Source organism: Sinocyclocheilus rhinocerous, unplaced genomic scaffold (genome assembly GCF_001515625.1).
Source record: "Sinocyclocheilus rhinocerous isolate Xijiao unplaced genomic scaffold, SAMN03320098_v1.1 scaffold1071, whole genome shotgun sequence".
NCBI lineage: Eukaryota > Metazoa > Chordata > Actinopteri > Cypriniformes > Cyprinidae > Sinocyclocheilus > Sinocyclocheilus rhinocerous.
Genome location: NW_015638033.1, coordinates 799505 through 809389, shown reverse-complemented (window position 1 = coordinate 809389; position 9885 = coordinate 799505). Strand labels below are relative to the sequence as shown.

Here is a 9885-nt window from a genome sequence, read left to right as displayed (position 1 = left end):
GTATCCTGTGCATATTAAAAGCTTTTGAAAATGCATCTCGAGACCCTAACCTCTATTTAAACAAGACTTCATAACTGTTCAGGCTTCCCACCAACTAGTGGATTTAGTAAATGCAGCTTTGCACATCTACAACAAAGACTGTCGGATATGGTGTTCAATAATGTAACTCCTTTCATTTCCAGTAACCAACCTAGAGCCTTTCACTGACAAGACAAAATTTGAGTTTCTACTATATAAAAAGATATGCAGCAAATAACAGTCGTAAAGGCTGGTTTCCGTTCTCAGTATTTACATTCATGCATAATTTATATAACACTTTATACATAAAATATATTTTGACTGCCTGCTGAGAATATATTCAGCACTCTTCACAGTGCAAAAGAAAATCTCATATTTCTTAGGGCACTTTTTTCAGAAAGGCAGGTTCCACAGACACAAGAACAACAAATCCAAATCCACCGCTCTAACAGATCCAATTCACGCTGTCTGGCACACCAGCAAGGTCAACAACATCAGTAATTATCTTAATTATGACCTTCCTGGATTAAGCGTCATAAAACATCCTCCCACCCTTATAAGTGCATCAAACTCGTCTGCTGCTTAACCCTAACCTAGCATGTAATCACAACACAGCCGAGTGCTTTCAGTCTGTTCAGATGGCCGCTCTGCCTTCAGTTACTATCATTTACAAGGTACATTAGTAGCTCATTTAGTGTTCTAGCCTTGAGGAGATAACAGACTGGAAATATCCAAAGTGTCATGCGCTGAAAACATCTGACCTGTGTCATGAGCATCAGATCATGCATCGACATTACACACCCCTAGTTTCAGAAATTACATTTCAGAAATTCCCAGTCCAAGTTGCATAAATCATTGTGTAAAATGTGTTTAAAAATACATGACATGTGTTAACATAAAATGAACGACTATATGAAATCTATTTGTCAGACATCTGTCATTAGCTGGGTTTGTGTGATTTTACCGAACTAGCATGCAAATGTCACTGATGCAGATCAACACAGCAGCCCTGTCCCTTCTAATTGCATCCGGAGGGGCTCTGGATCGCTTTGCATTATTCCGACCTCATTGACTTTATGATTAGCTGGAAATATTTCCTTTGGGTTTCACACGCTCCTCGTGCCCACTGCAGCAGTGTTGGTCTTTTTAAAAGAGCTCATGGCATCTTCTCCACAATTTGTACCATTCTTCTCCATCTTCTTCGGTTTCCTGCACATGACAATAAAAACAGGGAAACATTCTCAGGATTTGCCACCGCTGACCTGAGACAATACAGTCATGCTATAAAGATAAGCCATAAAAGAAAACATAGTCACTTTGTCAACGTTTTTCGAGCTGAACATTCTGTCCCTCTCACAAATGACTTCTACGCCCCTGGTTGTAATCTGAGTTATCTTCAGCTGTTAGAGTAAGACAGTGTTATTCAGCATGGCCTATTTATATCCTCCTGCTTTCATTGCATCTCTGGTCATTGTATTTGTCCAGTGAGCCTGCGCTCCCTACAGCGTGTGTAATGCAGGACTGGACTGAATACAGTCACAGAGTCTTTGTTGTGAACACGACTGTAAAGCTGCTCTGTTGGTGCTGCGCTCCCTGAAGGTGCATTAGAAGCCATCAGCAGAGAGTCCCGCATGGAGACACATCAAAAGCAGCGTGAACATATTACATGACCATCAAGAGAAACGCTAGTGCTGTTTCATTGGATAAAATATCCTTTCCTTGAGCTATTGCTAATTAAAACATCATCTGTGGAATAGAACAGCTGGGATTCACTTTAAATGAGAAAACTGCAGTAAATGCCATGAAATACTAAAGTTAATCTTAAATTATTTAAACTGCGCTGGCTCCTTCTTTTATATACTGCAGCTCAAAGGGATAGTTCACCCAAAAATGAAAATTGGCTGTTAATTTATTCACTCAGACCATCTAAGATGTAGATGGCTTTTTTTCCTCAGTAGAACAGTTCTTTTAGACAATTTGTTTCAATGAACTGTTTCAAATAATGATTCACCAGTTTGTTTACGTAATCACACAATGATGTACGCATTATATTATTAAAGCACCCAATAATGATGTGAAATGTGGATATTTTACATGTCTGAAGCATATAAAGTGAATGAACTAGTCTTCATCAGATCACCTTTTTACATAAACTAGCTCAATACTTGAGCAAGCTCATATCGCATTATAGTCCTTCACGTCCGCTGCGATCTCAAAACTCTTGCCATTTGATAATACATAGAATATCAAAATCAACTGCAGGCGGCAGATCCTTTTTCTATTTAGCTCCCGTTCTCATTTAGTTAATCATCGTTTATTCTGTTCACCTGTTTTGATTGATTACTCCTCACATGTTTCTGTTCTCCCTAATTACGTTCCATGTGTTTATATACCCTGTGTTTTCCTCAGTTCCCTTGTCTTGCGTTAAAGTTGTATCGTGATTGTGGTCTCCATCAGTTTCAAAGTGTTTTGTTCTTGTTTGGATAATTAAAGACACTATCATGGATTCCTTCCTCTCAGTGTGCTTCCTCCACACCACGACCCGTGACAGAACGCAAGACCATAAAGCTGAAAGTAAGTGGCGTCTTTTCCCCCGTGTTTGTTTTCCGCCTTTTTTAAATAGTTTTTGTTTTTCCCCCGCGGCATGGAAACCGGCGCTTCGAAGAAGAGCCTGCCAGCCGTGGCTCTCTCAAGCCCGCCGGCCGCCATTGACCCAGTCCCTGAATCCCGTCCAGAGCGCCCTCAAGTTGTATTGTGGTTGTGGTCTCCCTCAGTTTCAAAGTGTTTTGTTCTTGTTTGGATAATTAAAGACTCTATCGTGGATTCCTTCCTCTCCGTGTGCTTCCTCCGCTTCACAACCCGTGACAGTATCCAGATCAGATGGTCACTGCAGTCACCCGGATCCAGTACGTATCCAGCCCAGATGGTGGATCAGCACCTAGAGAGGACCTCTACAGCCCTGAATGTCAGCGGAGATCAGGACAACTAGATGAGCCCCAGAGACAGATCCCCAGTGAAGACCTTGTCTCCTAGACGGCCACCGGGACAAGACCACAGGAGCCAGTTGAGTCCTCTGCTCAATGTAACTTTGCTGCAGCCTGGAACTGAACTGCTGGTTTCGTCTGGCCAGAGGAGAACTGGCCCCCCGACTGAGCCTGGTTTCTCCCAAGGTTTTTTCTCCATTTCTGTCACCGATGCAGTTTTGGTTCCTTGCCGCTGTCGCCTCTGGCTTGCTTAGTTGGGGACGCTTCATTTCTGGCAACACCGTTGACTTGACTGCTATTTGAACTGAAATGAGCTGGACGATGATATCATTGAATCAACTGACTTGAACTGATAAACTGACTGTTTTCTATTGTCCTCTTGCATTATTGACAAACTATTTTCCTGTTTAATACTATAAAGCTGCTTTGACACAACCAGTATTGTATAAAGCTCTATAAACAGTGGTTATAGAAAAGAATCAGCCCCCTTTAAAATAATGACATTTTGTTGCTTTGCAACCTGAAATGAAGACAGACACCGTTTTTGTTTTATCCAGCTGTATTTACTCAGTGCAACTTATAACATCCAAGTGAAAGATAAAACACCAACATGTCAGAAGAAATTTAAAATCAGAATCACTGAGTTGGTAAAAGGATCTTTCCTTCTTCCCATTGACAGCTTTCTGGCAGAGGGCAGCAGATTGTCCTCAAGAATTTGACAGTATTTTGCCCCATCCATTTTTCCTTCTATCCTGAAAGTGCTCCATTCATCACAGGATCAGATACACCGCTATTTCAGCTCATTTCCAGTCGCAGTGACTGTCATGCGTCTGAAAGTGAGTTTTGATTGAGTAACTTGTAGATCTGTGCTGCTCGAGACACGAACTGATTCAGACGATTCATACTGATTCGGTGAACAGTTCAACTAGTTCACTAAAAAGAACTGGAGCCACAGGGATTAATTCTTTGTTGCATGGTGTGCTTTTTTTGAGGGTAGCCATTGACTTTTTATGAATCATCAAGGACCACAGTTTCAGCTAAAAATCATCTTTAATGTTCTACTGAAGAAAAAAAGTCACCTACACCTTTTCGATGACCTGGGAGTGATTAAATGAACTATCCCTTTAATTGAGAGATAAATGAAATATTTGTGCTTTTCAAATTTATCACACCACAGTGAAGGTATACACTTTCCCTTAAACATTGATGTCAATTATAACTTAAAATCTTTAGAATAGAAGCCCATGAACAAAGTTTGTTTCAACTGCCTATAATTAGGAGGCACACAGCATATGCTCCTGTCCCAGTGTGCTGGAGCAGATGGCTGGTGAGATGATTTCGCTGCTGGGATTATTGATCAGCTGAAGCTGTTTGATTCTTCACTCAGGTTTAGCTTGCGCGAGCGGCACTGATGCGAACACAGAGCACCTACGATCCACTGAACGCAGCCTATCGCCTGCCAGCGACGGAAGAAAGATCAACACCTGCATGTACAGGTTGTGAATGACTCAGGAAAAGGCATTTGCTAGCAAAATCATCAAAACACGTCATCCTATGAAGTCATGTGCAAGATTATTCTTGACCTTTCCTTCAAAAAAAGAATTAGGAGTTTGGAATTTTTTAGGGGTGATAATAAAAATACAATGAAAAAAGAATATAATAATTTGTACTGCTTGATGATCAGACCTGCGTGGCTTCACACTGGTTTTAACATTGCTCCTGAATCAGTCACATTACACTGGTCCTCCAATCACCATTGGACAGCCCACGGTTTTGGTAGCACCCAGCTTCCTCAATAATAGATGTCAGCAGTTGACATGTGGCAGGTGGAGACACAACACCTCACAGAGTTAATAAATTTTTGATATCAAAGCTGTTGGAGTGCAGTGCCACCCGTGTTTGAAGTCTGCTGGAGGACACAGAGAGGACGCTCGTGCTGTAATGATGCTTGAAATCAAGTCAGATTCTACTTAAAACTGCGGTAGATGCACATTTTTTAGTTTATTGTTTTTATTTGCAGCAATATTTATGTTCATGTAGATCAAAGGGTTTCAGTCATTTTTAATCGAGTCTCAAAGACCTATTGGGTCATTCTGTGTCAACTCAACCACACTAAATCCCCAGCTAAACATTTCGATTTCAATTTTTTTTTTCTGGTGAAAGAAATACATAAATGAAGAGTGTGTGAGAGACCTAAATGTTTCAAAGTTTGATGTACTATCAGTGATAGCATTAAATACGCATATTAGCAGTGGATACTACTCAGGGCCGGTCCAAGCCTTTATGGGGCCCTAAGCAGAATTTTATTTGATTGATTATTCGCACACTATAAGTCTATCACACCCATTATCAGTTTTATTTGTTGTAGCGGTGTTGCTTACATCATACCAATGTCTGCCTGGCATGTTTTACGATTTTTAATTGTAACAGTAGCAAACCCACAAGAGTGGTCAGGTGTTGAACCTTCAAAGTCTTACAGTACTAAGAGGCATACTTAATGTGGTGTACTGAAAAGTATTTTATTTTTTATTTTTTATTACAAAAATATATACAAGTTATTTTTACACAGAAGATAAAAACTTGAATGTAAAACTAGCTAAGTAAAATGTGATAATATATTAAGATGTCAAGGCTATTTACAGATGTTTAATCAAACATAAGCTTCCCTAAAACAAGAAGATACCTAGGCTATGCTAATTAACTAGCCAGCCAGGCCCGGTGCCCCCTCAGATCTGATTTGTGCCAGAATAGGTTGTATCATATAGTTCATGATATAGTTAACAAGATTGTGGATATTTTTAATAAAAAGGAAAAGCTAAATAAAAGCTATACATCTGTCATACAGTGCTATTGTGCCTGCATGACGCGTCGCTATGGAAATAATAATGACACGTATATATAGATCATTTCATTATTTAATATTGCGTTTCTGTATCATTACCATTGTCCACTGACATAACATATCACAAAAAAAAATATTAATAAAAATAAATAAAATAAAATGAATCAAGCCATCTCATGTACTGTTGGGGGCCCTAAGCAGCTTAGTTCACTCATGCCTTGGGCTGGCTCTGATACTGCTTGATCTAAGACTACGCATTACATTTCATAACAAGAGGACATTTGAATACTTAAAAAATCCAGGCGAGGCAAATCTTGCCTTACTCAAACATGTAATTACACTACTGCATATTTGAATCATTAGCTTCAGGAACAGTTAAAATGAACAAAACTGCTTCTTCCAAATATCCCTGAAAATATAGACTCTTATGAACACACTAATGAGAGCAAGTAAAGGTGCCTGAACTTGACCGTTTCAGTGTATTTTTTGGTACTCAGGTGTGTTCAATGCAATCTGAAGAAATATTTCTAGTTACAACAATAACTATTCTTCAGATATTCCTTTTTCAATACAATAAGCAAAATAACCCACATTTGTTTTTTGACCACTGAATATTCACTCATAGAGCTGCACTGAGATCCCAGTGTCTGTGCGATTGAACCACAGAGGGCCTTAAAATGAAGAAACCAAAAGACAAGTTTGTTAGGAACCAGAATCTAAAAGGATATTAAGATATCTTTAATATTTATTGGGTTTTTGAACACTATTTTATGCACATCATTGGCATTAAATGCAACAAGGACTGCTAAAGTCAACTAACTTCACTAACAAATCTACCAATCTGTATAATAATAAAATGATGATGCTGCCATCTTTCTAAAGTCATTTTATCAATATCTCACAAATCCTTCAGATTGGTCGGCTCACAAACTCCCTCCAATTTGCATAACTTTTATTTAGTCAACAATCCTCCCTGATTGTTCCTTACTGTTAAGATGAAATTCCTTAGCTAGTGACCCAAAATAAAAGTCATACGACATTCATATTCACAAGTGACGTGTGACCAAATCTCACGACATAATATGGTGCCACATGTGATCAGCACTACAGCAGCCTTTCATTCATGTCACAGCGTGGCAAAACCACACTTATACTAACAGCACTGAAGCCACAACCTTCAGCCACCCCTGCAGAACTGCACTAACTCTGTGACAGCGTTACATACCTCCTTATGGCCTTGTAGCAGATAATGACTGTTAGCAGAAGAAAGACAGCCAAAGCACTTCCTATCATCCCAAGCACGATGATCTCCATCCACCAGGGCCTCGGCAGAGGAGCAGAAGCCTCCGGAGCTGAAAGAGTGATCACACATCCATTCATCGTCATTAAACACCTTAATAAACATCAGCATTGTGTGTGGATAAGTTCAAACTGAAGTATTTATTATGCACAGCATACCTAATGTAATGATTTCTACTTCAAAACTAAATAAAAAATATTTCTAAAAAAATGTTTATCACAAAATCTATAAAATATTGATTTAACAAATCAATGCTTGACAAAATTTTGACAAAATGCTATACAGTTTGTAATACAATTCACTGCTGTCCCGTGATCCAGAAGCACAGGAGTGCACTTTCACTTATTTGTTAGATTCTAACCATATGAATGCTTTTACTGTAAATTCATGAGTTTGCACCTATTGTCACATATATAAATAAATGTAGATTCCTGTGTTAGGTCCCAAGCTTTGTGCCTTGTTAGTTGTCATGGTAACTAATCAGTCTCACCTGGTGCTTGTTAGCCCTCTGTTCTCCTGTGTATATATCTAGCCCTTGTGTTTCACTTGCTACTGTGTCAGTTGTTGAATGTAACGGTTATTCTGTTTGCCCGTGTTTTTGTTCCCTTCTCCTTGTGCTTTTGGTTTCTTTTAATAAATCTCCTCCATATAGATCTAGGTCTCTGCCTGCATTTCATTACAGAACAGCTGACTGGTATACAGTGGATCTAGCAGGTGTGCAGCTCATTCTCCTGAGCCAGGGCGAGCAAACCCACCGGCGTCCAGTGTGGTGGACACAGAAACTTCGCCCACTGTTCAAACTGTGATTCAGCTTTGTTTCCATTAAGGTGGAAGTACAGCGTTCAGCATATTATATGGAGAAACGGGAAGCATAGAAACTGTGGAAAAATGTAAATGGGCCTTGTGCATTTAGTCACTGACCAGAACTAACAGAGCACTCTAAGTGTTCACCAGGAATAAGGTATGAATATGATACATACATGTTGAGTTCTGTATGTAATATGAATAGCTTCTCAAAATCTTATCTCAATTACCTTCGGAGAAGAGTCCACTCAGAGTGATGTGTAGTGATGGCTTACCCGCAGCGGTCAGTGCTCGCGGTGGAGGAAGAGGAGGAGGAGGAGGAGGTACAGGAGGGTACATACTGCAGCAGCACAGCAGCTGACAGCCCTCTGCTCCTCTGTGTATGCTGTGCTGAGAGGAAGAGGAGGAGGAGGAGGAGGTACAGGAGGGTACATACTGCAGGAGCACAGCAGCTGACAGCCCTCTGCTCCTCTGTGTATGCTGTGCTGAGAGCAAGACCTCTGGAGCTCTGCCTGGAAGAGAGAGAAGCCACTGATGCTGATTATCCAAAGCGACACACACAGCCTATTACAGGCTCAGTGTCTGTTTGACTCACCAGCCCAGAGCCTTTACCAGCCAACACAACACTAGATCATGCACACACAAATATGTCACGCAGGCTCAAAACAAGCCACAGTGTTCAGTTTCATTGTAATGCTGCCTGTCCAGCAAAGGTTTGGTCATATGCTGATCTATATTGCTGTATCAGTAACCTGAGAGTTTGCAAACAGCCAGACAGTCCAGTTTTTAAATACCATGTCTGTGTACCAGCGCAGCCTTGAGCCATTAAAAAATTATCACTATTTTATACTTCATCCAATAGTATATAATAAATAAATAAGCTAAGCTTAAGCTAAAATGAAGTGATGTACATTTTAGACACTGTATTATCAATATTGAGTGTTTTTCCTCCAAATTAGTTCCAGACACACAGCAGAACATTTGTGTCTCTGATCAACACAAGCTATGTTTCCATCCAAAGGTGCAATTTTACTGCACACACTTCTATAACTCATTTGAATCTCATGCGATTACTGTAACAGCTCCTATAAAACTCCAGGTTGTGGTAATTTACCGGCCTCCTGGGCAAATTCTAGCCACCTTCCTAGAGGAGCTGGATGGGCTGCTGTCCTCATTCCCGGAGGATGGCAGTCCACTTTTAGTCTTGGGGACTTCAACACTCATCTGGACAAGCCTTATGCTACAGACTTCCATTCAATCCTTGCTTCATTTGATCTCAAATGACTTTCCACTACAAGCACGCACAAATCAGGCAACCAACTTGACTTAATTTACACACGCAATTGTATTGCAGACAACAACATTTTGGTAAAACCCCTTCATATCTCTGACCATTTCTTCATTACATTTAAACTACATTTTACTACATGTGTGCTACCAACCCCTATACCTGTTACTTTTAGACAAAACCTGCGCTCCCTTTCCCCCTCCCATCTTTCCTCTGTAGTGTCCTCCTCTCTTCCCTCACCCAAGTCCATACTGCCAAATCTTCATACTTCCACAACAAGATCAACAGCGCTCCAGACACACGTCATCTCTTCAAAACTTTCAATTCTCTCCTCTGTCCCCCTCCAGCACCTCCCACCACTTCTATAACAGCTTGACACATTCTTCACAGACAAAACTAGAACAATCAGTAGTCACATCATCACTGGGCATCACAGGGATCCCACTTTGCTGGTTTGAATCCTATCTCACTGGTTGGTCGTTCAGGGTGACCTGGAGAGGGGCGGTCTCCAAAGCACATCAATTTCGGATATCTCGGCGTGGATGAAAGAACATCACCTACAGCTCAACCTGGCAAAGACTGAGCTTCTTTTCTTCCCTGCCACTCCAACTCTACAGCATGATTTCACCATCCAGCTAGGTTCTTCTAC

General features: G+C 40.5%; 1 long non-coding RNA gene across 1 annotated transcript; it reads right to left on the bottom strand.

The window, feature by feature from the left end:
• Positions 1–825: 825 nt before the first annotated feature.
• LOC107749558 (uncharacterized) lies at positions 826–8282 on the bottom strand. Its single transcript, XR_001641047.1, has 3 exons — positions 8224–8282; positions 7070–7196; positions 826–1227 (listed from the first exon to the last, which is right to left on the bottom strand). It is a non-coding gene; the product is annotated as an uncharacterized LOC107749558 (long non-coding RNA).
• Positions 8283–9885: the final 1603 nt, after the last annotated feature.